The 12,296-nt window shown below is 39.8% G+C and overlaps 1 protein-coding gene and 1 long non-coding RNA gene across 3 annotated transcripts in view; one reads left to right on the forward strand and one right to left on the reverse strand.

The window, feature by feature from the left end:
- Positions 1-12,296, reverse strand: part of lrfn5a (leucine rich repeat and fibronectin type III domain containing 5a) — an 82,333-nt gene that overhangs the window by 69,162 nt on the left and 875 nt on the right. The gene's annotated exons all lie outside the window — the stretch shown is intronic.
- LOC117805806 overlaps positions 292-12,296 on the forward strand; it is a 75,898-nt gene continuing 63,893 nt past the window's right edge. The window contains exon 1 of the long non-coding RNA XR_004629526.1: positions 292-345. This is a non-coding gene — a long non-coding RNA (uncharacterized LOC117805806). The remainder of the gene's footprint in view (positions 346-12,296) is intronic.

Consider the following 12,296-nt stretch of genomic DNA (forward strand, 5'->3'; position numbering starts at 1 on the left):
GTCAAAGCAGCCCTCCTTTAACCCATGCAGCCCCTCCAACTGGGCATCAACAATTAAATAATTTTTGGGATTAGCATCTTAATTAATTTAAGGCATTTCAAAAGTATAAACGTTAACAGATTTTTCAGTAATATTTACACATTTCAGCTCGCATTTATTTAACCCCAAACCACATGTTTTGGGACATAAATGACAATTTAATCAAAAGATTACATTTTAGAAATCATGTGACCACTTTTGCCCTCCGTATCCACCTCTTTATGCTGCGGAAATGATGCGCTCCGTTTCCTCGTTTGAAAACAGGAGCGGGAGATGGCGGAGCGCGTATTCAACGCACCTGAGCAGGTAAGTGGAGCAGACGCTGTTTAAATGTGTGTTTCAGATATAAATAGAGCTCTATAATGTGCACCCTTTGATTACTCTATGAAACAGAGAGGGACAGCGGAATACTGGCGTTGTTTACTGGGTGAATTGAGACACTGCAGAGAGGGGAAAGTTTGGTGTGTGTGTTGCTCGCGCGCGCGCGCGTCGGTGTTTGTGTGCATGTCCCTGCGCGCACAGTGCGAAGTCATCGACGGTGCCAATCCGTCACATAGGCTACATGAGCCAAAATGATTCGGTAGTGTTAAGAAAAAAGATCATAGTTTTGGTGTATAGTACATGTGTTAAGATATATTTCTTGGTTACAGATGTAATTTGCGCATCACATGACCAAAAGTACACAAATAACACGTGACAGTGCCAGAACTCAGGTACATATGTTACTTAGTTTAAAAAAAAAGAGTTCACCCAGAGCCAGACTTTAAAAGCTCTTTGCTTGAGGACTTCATTCAAAATTGATGCTGAGGGAGACCCACAGCGTCTTACTTTGAAGGGTTGGAGTCTGGAGAGTAAAGCACCTGGTTCCATCAATCATACTGAGAAGAAATAACTGGCTAATAATATAGTTAATTTCAGAAAATTATAGGTTTTGACAATGTAGCACAAGGTGTATTTGTTTTTCATCAAATACAACCTCATGAAGCAAACTGAAATAGTCTCTCTTCTTGGAGATCCCACAGAGTTTAAAAACAGAACACTTAAATGTATGAAACATCTTAGAAATGACTGTCCACACTGTGTACAATTTTAAGTGCATGCCACACAAAACATTTTAAGGGGCCTGGTTTTGAAAGCTCAAGGTGCCACTCATGGGGGAAAACATTTGTATTGCTGTTATTTCTCTGTGTTAAGCTTTCAATTCATTTGAAGCTTCTGCCTGATCCCTAGTTCAAATTCAATGCAACAGTGTACTTAAAAATATATAATCACATTCAGCCGTACTAGATCTGGTAGGTTCTTACTTTTGGTGATGCATGTGTTAATCTGCCTTGACTCTGAGCCAGTAATTAAACATGCAATGTGATGTCAAGCCAGCTGCTTCAATGGCGCTTTTCCAATACAAACAGGATACTGACATACTTAGAACCTGAATTGAAAAGAAAAATCTCACTTGATCAAAACTGAATATAGTGGAGTTACTGTTGTTAGCTTACACCTTTACTTCCAAAGATTTAGTACTGCAATTTTTGGAAATTTTGCCTCTGTATGTCTGCTATAAGTTATATAGAATGGCTTGTACTGTGTCTGCACTGTGGGTGTGTGTGAGACATGTCATACTCTAATAGAATAAAATCTCAGAAGCTTGTTTGGTGCGTTAAGCTGCATGGATGTAACACTACTGGGCATGGCAAACACTGTGTTCATATGAGTGTGAGGGTGTGTTTGTGTGCAACGGTTGACCGAGTCTATGGATAGGGTGCACTGCCAGCCAGCAAGCAAGTCATTCCTCTGAATTATTGAAAGAGGTTAGGAAGCAGGAGGAGAACAGCATCTGTATATGTGTGTGTGTGTGTATTTGGGTGTTTGCAATTGTCTGTCTGTATACCGCAGTGCACTGTAGACTCTCAGCTTAAGCTTTCTGTTCTATGCAGGACTGTATAGAGGGGAATTATAGGCTCTGCTTCCTATCCTTTCCTGAGCTTATGAATAGAAAACAGGAGCAGTGTCAAGTAGTTTCTTTTTTTGTGCCGATGCTTATATAGCATATATTATGTGTCACATAGCTGGCCTCCCTATCAGCTTTCAGTGCTGAAAACATTCATCAGAAAATAAGAAAAGGTCACCTGTAATAATAATAAACTTGGTAATACTGGGAGTCTGAGCAATGCTCCTAAAAAACCTGAGTTTTCAAGAAACTGCAGAACAGCTCCTCTCTGTTCTGCTGTTTCATTGTCCTGTGTTGTTTCTCTCTTACCCTAAAATAGGCTAGAATGAAAAGTGAAGTGGAATAAAGTCCAACTGTAGTCAGTGTTCCAGGATGAGATAAATATAAGGAAAGCAGGCAGCGCTTCTGATGTGTGCCGCTGTGGTATTTAACGCACCAGCAGAACAGATGTGGAAACAAGTCAGTGCACTTTACAATGCCCTGATACAAAGAATGCACTGTTCTTTTAATAGAAATGTCCCCTTTTTAAGATCGTATTTGTCTTTCGCCTTCATTAGACAGGGTGATTTGGATTCAGCTAAAACAAACAAAATAAATAAACATGGTGCAGTTTTTCTTAGGCAGGAATATACCCAAATTAGGTTGAAAGTAACAAAATATCAGGTACAGTTTAATAACAGCCGCCAAATGCAAGTGCTAATAAACTAATAATTAAGACATATGGTGCATCTGAAATATTATGTTAAATGTCCTAAATATCCATGCAAATATTCACTGATTGAAATACCATGTTTTTTTTGTAAGAACACAAGCTTTCCCTTCTACCTTCAAATTAATGTTTTTATAATTCTGTAGAAACAGTATGCACAAGGGAAGTGATTTTACAGTCAGTTTTGGTTTCTACATGCAGATTTTGGTTTGAGTGCACACATGACAGAGACTTATTTCCCCATACACCGATGCAGGTAAAAAAATTAGCAGTGTAGAAGAGTAATTTGTGGCTGACAACAACATAGATTGGATTCCCCTTCCTCTCCTCAGAGCAGAGCCACTCTAATCAAAGAGCAGCAGCTCCTCCTCCTCACGCTGCAGGGATCTGCATCTCTGTAACAACGGCTCTACCAGTTTGAAAGCGCTTTTCAACTGATGACTTGGTCTAAAGTCCAAGATGAGTAAGATCAATGATGAATCTATACGTAATCATGCATGTATGTATTCATGTATGCATGAATGTGGGTAAGTTTGGATGTGTATGGTGGGGGGGCTTTTTCATCTACCAAAGAGGGGCCCTGCAGAGATATTTGAGAACCACTGCACTAGGGTATTTAGAAATATCTTTAAACACCAATTACATGATGGCTAGGAGAGGTCAAGCAAGGTTTTGTTGATTGTCCGCTCATGTATCTAAAGAACATTTGAAGCCTAGTGGACAAGATCTGGGTATTTTGCGTTTTGGATGAATGGTCTGATGTCCAATGGCATGCAGTTTCACTATGTTGTCCCTGAAAGCCACTGTTTCATAACCATGACAAGGATGTTATTTGCTTTGTTTGCCCATACTCGGTTTGTTCTTACTACAAGTTACTAATATTTTCATTGTTGTAGGTTCAAATACTGGTGAAATTGTGTGTCAAAACTCTAGTAAATCTTACTTTTGACTCGGCCAGATTTCAGGACCAGGACAATTAAGATGGCCAGACATTTTCAGCAGTTTTCAAATTTTTTTTTTGCTTTTGCTAAAGGCAAACTTTTAATAAATGCAAATGGATTCAGTAAAATAGAAACATTTACGATTACTTTAAATTTGAAATATAGCACTTTTGGCTGTATCTGTGTTAGAAAATCAGACATATGAGCCATATCAGGGGATTCAGTCTTTTCTCAGATCCATGACACACAGTGGGAAGCAGCTGTGGCTCTCCGTTAGGCTGTGCAGGACCGCACTAGGGTTGTACATCTGTGTTCGTAAGCTGCAGATAAACTCTATCCTTTGGCCTCCCTCTCCTGTGATCCCTTGGGAATGCTGATCCGGTAAAGTCGGGTGGTTTTCAAAGTGATGCCTCTGAACATAATATTCTTTGATCACTGCATATGTTTGATGCAAATGAGGCAAGTTGGTTTTGCATTTTAGGTAACAAATAAATACTTTGCAGCTCTTGCAGGGTCAAACTGGTTGTTTTTGAAGTCTATTTTTTTGACAAGTTGTGCACTTTACTGTGGACAAAAAACCTTTTTAAAAGCTAAAAACTAAGCATGCATGCTTAGACTGTGGTCCAATGCCTAGCCAACACAGACATATGGACGTTAACCTGCAAGGTGGACCAAAGACTGGTGGTTGTAGCTCTGCTAACATTAGCAACACACAACCAATCTGGCACAATTCAGTGATGGTAATGACTCTGTGATCCCATGTTTTACTGTGTTACATACATTTTGCTTATTTTTGACCGTTTTGTGCGGGGTTTTTTTGACTAGTCAGTTAGTCTGACTCTTAATTTAGTGGCTTTGGAACTTCCCTAAGCCTTACTTCTATTCAGTCATTTCTTTCTGCAAGACACACCTGCGTTTTATAGATGACTAAAGGCCCCCTCAGTGACAGTTCAGGTCTTATTTATTCTTCTTCTGTTAGAAATGTTTGTCTCTGTACAAGGGAAATAAAAGGCAGGAGATGAAGAAGTGAGACTAATTAGTTCAGTAGTACATTAGAACCAACCCTCTCTGTAGTAATGGAACACAGTAAGGATGCTCCCACACATTTTATCACATTAACTCATCCAGTCACTCTGACACACTCCAGAACTGGTAATTTTCAACAGAGAGCAGTTATATAACCGAGGTGTGATCAATCAGCCGTGGTTACACAACTCACAGTGTCCATTCCTCAAATAAGCATATTGCGCTTTGATGTGCAGATTTGTGTGTAACCTGGCTTGCTTTTGTAAAGCTACAAGTTACACCAGCTGTGCAGCTGAATTCCCTGCAAATTAACAACACGCTCAGTGAACAACATACACAAACATCAAGAACAATGACGTGTTGACAACTCAACAAACACCAGCTGTGGATATATTCAAATGCAGTTCAGTGACACTGTGACGGAGCTAAGTGCTGATCGTCAGACTACAGTTGTTTTGCTTAGGCTTGGCAACAACTGATATTATCTCTGGCTTTACACTGTTTCATATTTTGACTCTTCCAATTCCAAAAGCAAACGAATATAGAGGCACAACATTATTTTTCCATAATTTAGCAAGTAATCACACCGCACAAACTGCAAAGTCTCTATTTTACCACAATCACCAGCTCAAATCTTTAAATGTTTTTAACTGATCACAGATTATGTCGACAAATTCCGTTTTCACCCGAATACAGTCATTTTCCAGACAACCTCAGGATACCCAAGCCTGGATATTCCAGGATCGCTTTCATCTATGTACCATTGAGGAGGAGATTATCTGTGTCAGATGTACTCTCGTCTTAAAACACTCAGCATGGTTCAGGTGAAGGCGTGGCTGGGAACAGGATGCAGGGGGAGTAGGATTAGGAGGGGACTTCCGTAATGGTGACTGATGGTGGGTAAATATCACTTCAACATAAACAAGGACATTTGGGGAATACATATGAATTAGAATAAAAAAAGAACATACTAGTAAAAGGGACAAGCAGTCAAGAGTGTAAAGTAGCAAAACTCAGTAGTGCATGCTCTACAATATTACCTTCTGTGTTTACATACTAAGTTATGATGACTCTGAGATGGTATTTAGCATGGGGCTGAAAGGAAAACCACTTGTGTACAGCTTCAGACATTTGTATTTACTCGTTTTTTTCAATCTATCTGTCCGTCCATCTGTCCATCCACTCATATTAATAGTTATTTATCTGCATTACTTTTTAAACTTTAATGTGGACTTTAATTTGAGAAACATCATCAAATCCTTTAACTTCCATTAAATGTGGTTGTCTTTAACATTGTCATTTTCACATTATTAGACTTCACTGCAGGAACACAGCACTGCAGCAGAAGCAAGCAGTAACTATGAATGCTGAGGTGGGGGTGGGAAGGCATGTCGATCACTAACAACACGGTTCTAGGAACCAGCTCTTGTAAGCCAAAATGGTACTATGAAGAGCAGCTTGGGAGCTGAAAGACCCAGTTCTTGCTGAGCCAAATGATCTGGATCACAAAAAGAGAGAAGGATCCAAACCCTGCTCTTACATGGCAAATGGGTTGAGGAGAACTTGAACAAGAGCAAACATTCTTTGTAGATTGGAAGTGAAATGTTGATCTTTATGGATATAAGGTGTTTGGATCAAATCTTTAACTGGAACTGGATTGTAGGGATCCTTTCCATTGCAATAGAAGGGGAGGTAGACCATCTGACTTTCAACAGATCTAAACCTAATATTAATGCCCACCGGGCTCATCTCCCTAAATCCAAGCTGGCAAGAATTTACTCTCAAATTGACCCAACATGTGACCGATGTAAATCAGCAGAGGCCACTTTAATACACATGTTCTGGTTTTGCCCCAAAATACAGCGATATTGGGAAGATATCTGTGAAGCACTCTCTGATATTCTTGGTGTCAAAATAACCTTAAACCCGCTCTTATTACTTTTTGGGATCATTGCTGAGGTTTCGGGAGTACCTGCGAATGGTCAGAAACTCATTGCCTTTTCAACATTGCTGGCACGTCGCTTGATCCTTCGGAAATGGAAAGATGCGGCACCCCCTACAAAATCACACTAGGTTAACGATGTGCTTTTTCATCTGAAACTTGAGAAAATTAGATATGTAATGAAGGGCTCTGAAAGAAAGTTTCATCAGGTGTGGAAGCCTTTTTTAAATTTCTTTAACAAACCGTCAACAAGGGTACAAGAATGAATCCTTATCTTCATGTTCTGGCGGACTCCTACACTGATGGTCTGTATATACTGTACATGTCTGTTTTTACAGACATTTTTCTTCTTGTGACAGTGGGATAAGGGGTGTTTGGTTCTGGGGGGGCTGGGGGATTTTGTTTCCCTCTTTTTGTTGATGTATATTGTTGTATGTTATTCAAATCTCAATAAAAATATTAAACACTAAACCTAATATTAATGCAAACTTTCTTTCTGTCTGTCAGTCTGCCTTTCGAGACAGTCTATCTATCTTTGGGGGCTGTAGTGCTCACTGTGTAAAACCTGTTTGTTCCCTGGCCCTGGCCCTAACACTATTACGGAATAACAGTTTCATGTCACTCAGGGTTAAAAAGCAGTCCTTCAGTTTCTCATGCAGTGTGAAGGTGAGAAAATTAGGCCTATCTAGTTTTTATAACACCCACACCCTTGACAAAAAAGACAGAGGGAAAGAGGGGAAACCTAAAAAAAGAAGATGAAGAACAGAAAGTGGCATCAATCTGACAGTCGTTTTCCATTATTCACAGCTTCACACCTTATTCTATATCACACATCTCAGAGTAAAAATGTAAACACCAGATGACAACATATCATGGGTGTGTGTGTGCGTGTGTGTGTGTTTTGGGGTGTAGAGGGCTCTCCAGATGCGCCATCTGTCATCCCTGCATATTTCATTCTTTTACACCTCATCCCTCCATCTCTGCGACTTCACCACCCCTCCTCCCCTTCTAATCCATCCATCTATTCATCTATCTCTATCCTCCCAAGTCCCTCTCCCTTTCCTTCATCCCTCAGTGCATCTGGCTCTCTCTCTACCCATTACTTGTGCTGTCAAAGTGAAAACCCAGTGTGTGTGTGAGGGAGAAACATCAAGCGGTCTTTGTGTTGTTGGTGTCAATGACTTAAAACTGTTCTAGATATTTAGCTGAGAAAGCATTCAGACCCTTCATGGAATCTACTGTTTTAAATGTATACTTAACAAAGTCAGCCCCTGACGATATATTTCACAATGATGTTAGCTTTCTGTTCCCCGGTGGTAAACTACAAAGGCACTTAGAGCGTTATAGCATTTAGCTAGCTGTTAGAGATGTAAATGTCTCTTCAAGTCAGTCAGCAAATGTATCCAGCTTGTCACTTAGTTGCAACAAAGAAGGATGAACGAGCATTATGAACGAGATGAAAGGAGAGGGATGTAAATAGAGGCTGGGGGTAAACAGAGCGTGTGCATGCATAAAACAGAACACCGCTTGTGTCTGTCAAACGTAAGACGTAAAACAAACAAATCAATAAAAAAGAGCTGAAAAACGATGGAAAATGTTAAAAGTATTTGTTTTATATCCATCTAGGAGAACACTGTTGTGGAACCTTGATTATCCACATAACATATTGGACATTTTATAAATGCAAATAGTCTATAATCTGCAAAGGATGCAATGAACGCAGGCAGAGTCATGAAATGTTTTTTTTTTGTTCTGTTGAGGTTGTTTGGACAAAAAATATTAAATTCTGATTGCACATTAACTTTGTAGTTAAAGTTATACAGTTGCATGAAGTGTTTCCGTTGAATTCCATCATAATAAACTTTGAAAACATCCAAATAGCTTTATGAATCCACAAACTGCACAATTTGACCCATATAGCGTCAGCGACAGAAGTTGCTGCTCGTCTACTAATCCAGGCTAACTTCTTCTTAAAAGCAAAATGTGTATTTTTAGCTTGACTTCGTAAAGCTATTGTCTGGGTTACATACTGTAAGTGGGCCAGTGAACATAAGTGCAAGCAAAATGGAAATTGAGTTTTAGCTGACCAGCTATAGCCTTATCCATAGCCGTCTTTGACTCACTGTACATCGGCTCTCTTGCTTTTGTTCTCTACATGATGGTCGGTGTCAAAGGACGAGTGTAGAGGTAGATGGATTATCAGAGCAGAGAGCAGCGACTGTAGCCTGCAGAATTTAGTCACTGCACAGCAGAGGTGAGGTTAGATTTTGCAGTTTGCTTTGGTTATGGCAGTGTGCATATATACAATCATGTACAGTTGGCAGAGGATGGTATCAGTCCACTACCAGACATATAATCTCTCACCTAGTGCCCCCTTAAGCACATAATCCTTCTATATAATCAGGAACACCAGTAACACAATAGGGGCAGAGGTTATCTGTAAACTGGACACTCAGAGCTCTGCAGCTGAACATGCTCACTTCTCCCTTAACACATCACTGAGTTACAGGCCCATAACAATGAGGGCATCTCCCCTGGGCCACCAGCCTACCTTTTCACCTCCCACAAATGGCCCCACAAAACATCAAGCACAGCGTCTGTGAACAACAGACTGCAGCGTAACCAAAGTGAGTGGCGAACTCTTTAAAACTTAAAAATCACTTCTACTGAAATGCACATTCAGCACTGACACACACACAGAAAAATAGCACTCGGTGCAAGCAGGGCTTTCTCTAAAATCCCATTGCTAGCGACTTAGCTTCACTTAAGCTCTTTTCACACCAACAGAGGCACACACTGAAGCTAAAAGAGACACACTGCAAAAGGCTACTTTGCTGGTTGCAGAGCCTTCAACAATGTCCCTTTTGAAAAACCTACCAAACACAACAAAAAGATGAGACACCTTTCCCTCGTAAACCTGGACTACTGGATTTGAAGTGCAGCTTTTAAAGTCAAACCCTCTGAAACATATTTTGATGTTTTTTACTCGGCTGGAATTGAATTCCTCAGTGTTTGTCTGTTCGCTGAGGAGGATTTGTAGCACAAAGGGCCTGTCAGTAAGGAGCCATTGTACACAGTGAAGAATGCAAGGTTCACAGAGCTCTTATTTTTCTTTCGGTCAATTTTCTAGCATATCTAAGAGATTTATGCCTTTAAACAGTGGGTTCTGTTGTGCCTCTTTCTGGACCTCTGAGCACCTTCCTCAAGGCAATCATAATATATTTAAGTGTAGGACTGTCAGTGTCTTAAATCAAAGCTTCAAAACGCACTCACACACACAGTGCACAGACATGTTCAGCGCTCTGAATGAGCACGAGTTCAGTATCCCTGCAGCAGTCAGTATGCGTGCTGTTGTGCACAAGAAGGATCAGGCTTTTACTGGCTCCTTCCTCATTACAGTCAGGTTCAAGGATTGTGATTACTGCGGATCAGAGTTCAGCCTTTAATATTTGGTGGCAGCATGTTATTAACATAACCCTGAGCTGTTGCTAAGAAACTGGTAAATCACTATCAGACAACTTCTTCATATCCACATCATCCATATCGTCTTTCAGGGCACCGTGGCATATATTATATACTGCATATTGAACCTTTCATTATGTCGGAAAGGTTCAGTGGTATCGGTTTTATGTGTTATTCATCTAATCTAATCAAGTCAATGATTAATCTTGTTTCTTGACTTACTGCTGGGGCTTAGGGATACAACTATGTTATCTTTAAGTAATTGATGCTAGAGAGGGGGTAATGTAGACATTTTGGAGGTTACCATCACCACTGGGATTTATATTTGCATGAAATTTCATCTTATTTTCAATGCTGCACCATAAAAGATAACCAAGAAGCTTGGAACATGTTGCATGGGAAATATTTCTGACAACTGAATGAGATGCACATTATATTCAAAGATGCACAGAATAACCACAATAATGTGTGGGGTGCTGGTAGATTCCTGATCAATAAAAATGACTCAGCCGTTTCCTCGTCCAAGTGCTGACTTTTCAAAAATTCATTCACTGATACATATTCACTGTTTGGGAACAAAAACCTCCCACTAAGGAGTCTCACCGCCTTTCTGTGTTTTAAATAGCTAACTTGCTTCAAGGCTTTTCACACCAGACGTGTATTTCTGTAGGGATCATTGAGCAGACGTTGATTTTGTAGTGGCTGTATGAACAGAAGGAAGGGCAAAAGAAGCACAAACCTTATGTTCTGTTAAATATCTGGTTATTGCAATTACAACGGATTTAGCTTTACTTTATTCATCCCTTTTGAACTAATTTTAAAACCGTGCACGATGGAGATGGGTGGGTGAGGGTTTTAGAATTTTTGAGTGTCCATTTGTTAAAAAAAACCCTGAAAGTTCATGCAAATATTATTTCATCTTAAGAACACATTTTTCGTTGTTTTTACTAATGCCTGATTGTAATGCAGTACACCCACATCTAAAAGCTGTTTGCTATCTGCATTAAAAACAGAAGAAGAAGAAGAAGAAGAAGAAGAAGAAGAAGAAGAAGAAGAGAACATTAGCAAAAGTTGTTGGGAATGTGAGAGCAGCACTGTTAGGTCTGTAAGAACAGATGAACCCAGAGACTGTAGGGCTCATAAAAAACTCATAAAAATGGACCGGGTACTCCGTGGAGTATTTACTTATAGTGTTTCCATCTGCAGTGCACATGGTGAAGTGATGGACGAGTCACTGTTGTCGCCACTTCTCCTGTTAGAGGGCTGGATCCATCAATAATAGAGTTTAAGACCCAAATGGTAAAAATGATTGAACTTTTAATTGATGAACATGCATTGGTATTTTTGTAATATTAGTTGTATTCAATACTGTCCAGCCCTAGTCTGTCATAGATTGCCGAAGGGAGTGGTTTATGTGTGTGCTGAAGGATGGAAGGAAGGCAAGTATGAGTAACTATTGATTAGATCCCAGTGACTATGGAATAATAATTTGGCTTGAAATCCCCATCCCTGGTATACCATGATGAAATTGGAGCAATGCCCACAAACAATTAAAACACGCTGCCAATCATACTAAAGTCTTCTGCACGGTTGCATTTGCACATATAGTTTTCACTTCCAATTTGCAGATAACTCTGTGTCCGGCAGGATTCTAGCATTCTCATGCCTTGCTCACAAGTATAATGTGTGTTTTGATGAGTGAATTAAGCGAACCAAAGGCAATAATCATACATTGTAAATTACAGCATGCAGTTTGCAAATCGACTCAGCTGATGTGATGTGCCTTTAACTCCTCTGAAGTTGCATAGTATGTCTGAATGTATAATAAAGTATGTGACAATTTTGGACAGAAACATCTTAATGGAGCTTTTCTCTAATTGTGTAAGACCTTTACATTTAACACAATATGTGTGAGACTGAACTGAAAAGATATATTACTTTGAGCGTGAATTATAGAGGTTGCCTTTTGGAGTCATGGATGTCTGAATTAGCTAATTATGTTCCAGGAGTCTAACAAAAGCAGTTTAAAATAAGCTTTGATCTAGAGAGTTATTTTTTCCTGCAGCAGAGCACGAGAAAGTGGCTTATTGCTGATGTTCAGATTCGCTGCAGACTCATTTGAAGCTTGGATGAATCAGAGCAGAAATGGTTGCCAGCAATTTTCATCTGGTCACAAGCACGTTCTCTCTTTTTTTTTTTTACTAGGTAGCCTGAGAATTCAGCAGCAGA

The sequence above is a fragment of the Notolabrus celidotus genome, chromosome 22 (genome assembly GCF_009762535.1).
Source record: "Notolabrus celidotus isolate fNotCel1 chromosome 22, fNotCel1.pri, whole genome shotgun sequence".
Classification (NCBI taxonomy): domain Eukaryota; kingdom Metazoa; phylum Chordata; class Actinopteri; order Labriformes; family Labridae; genus Notolabrus; species Notolabrus celidotus.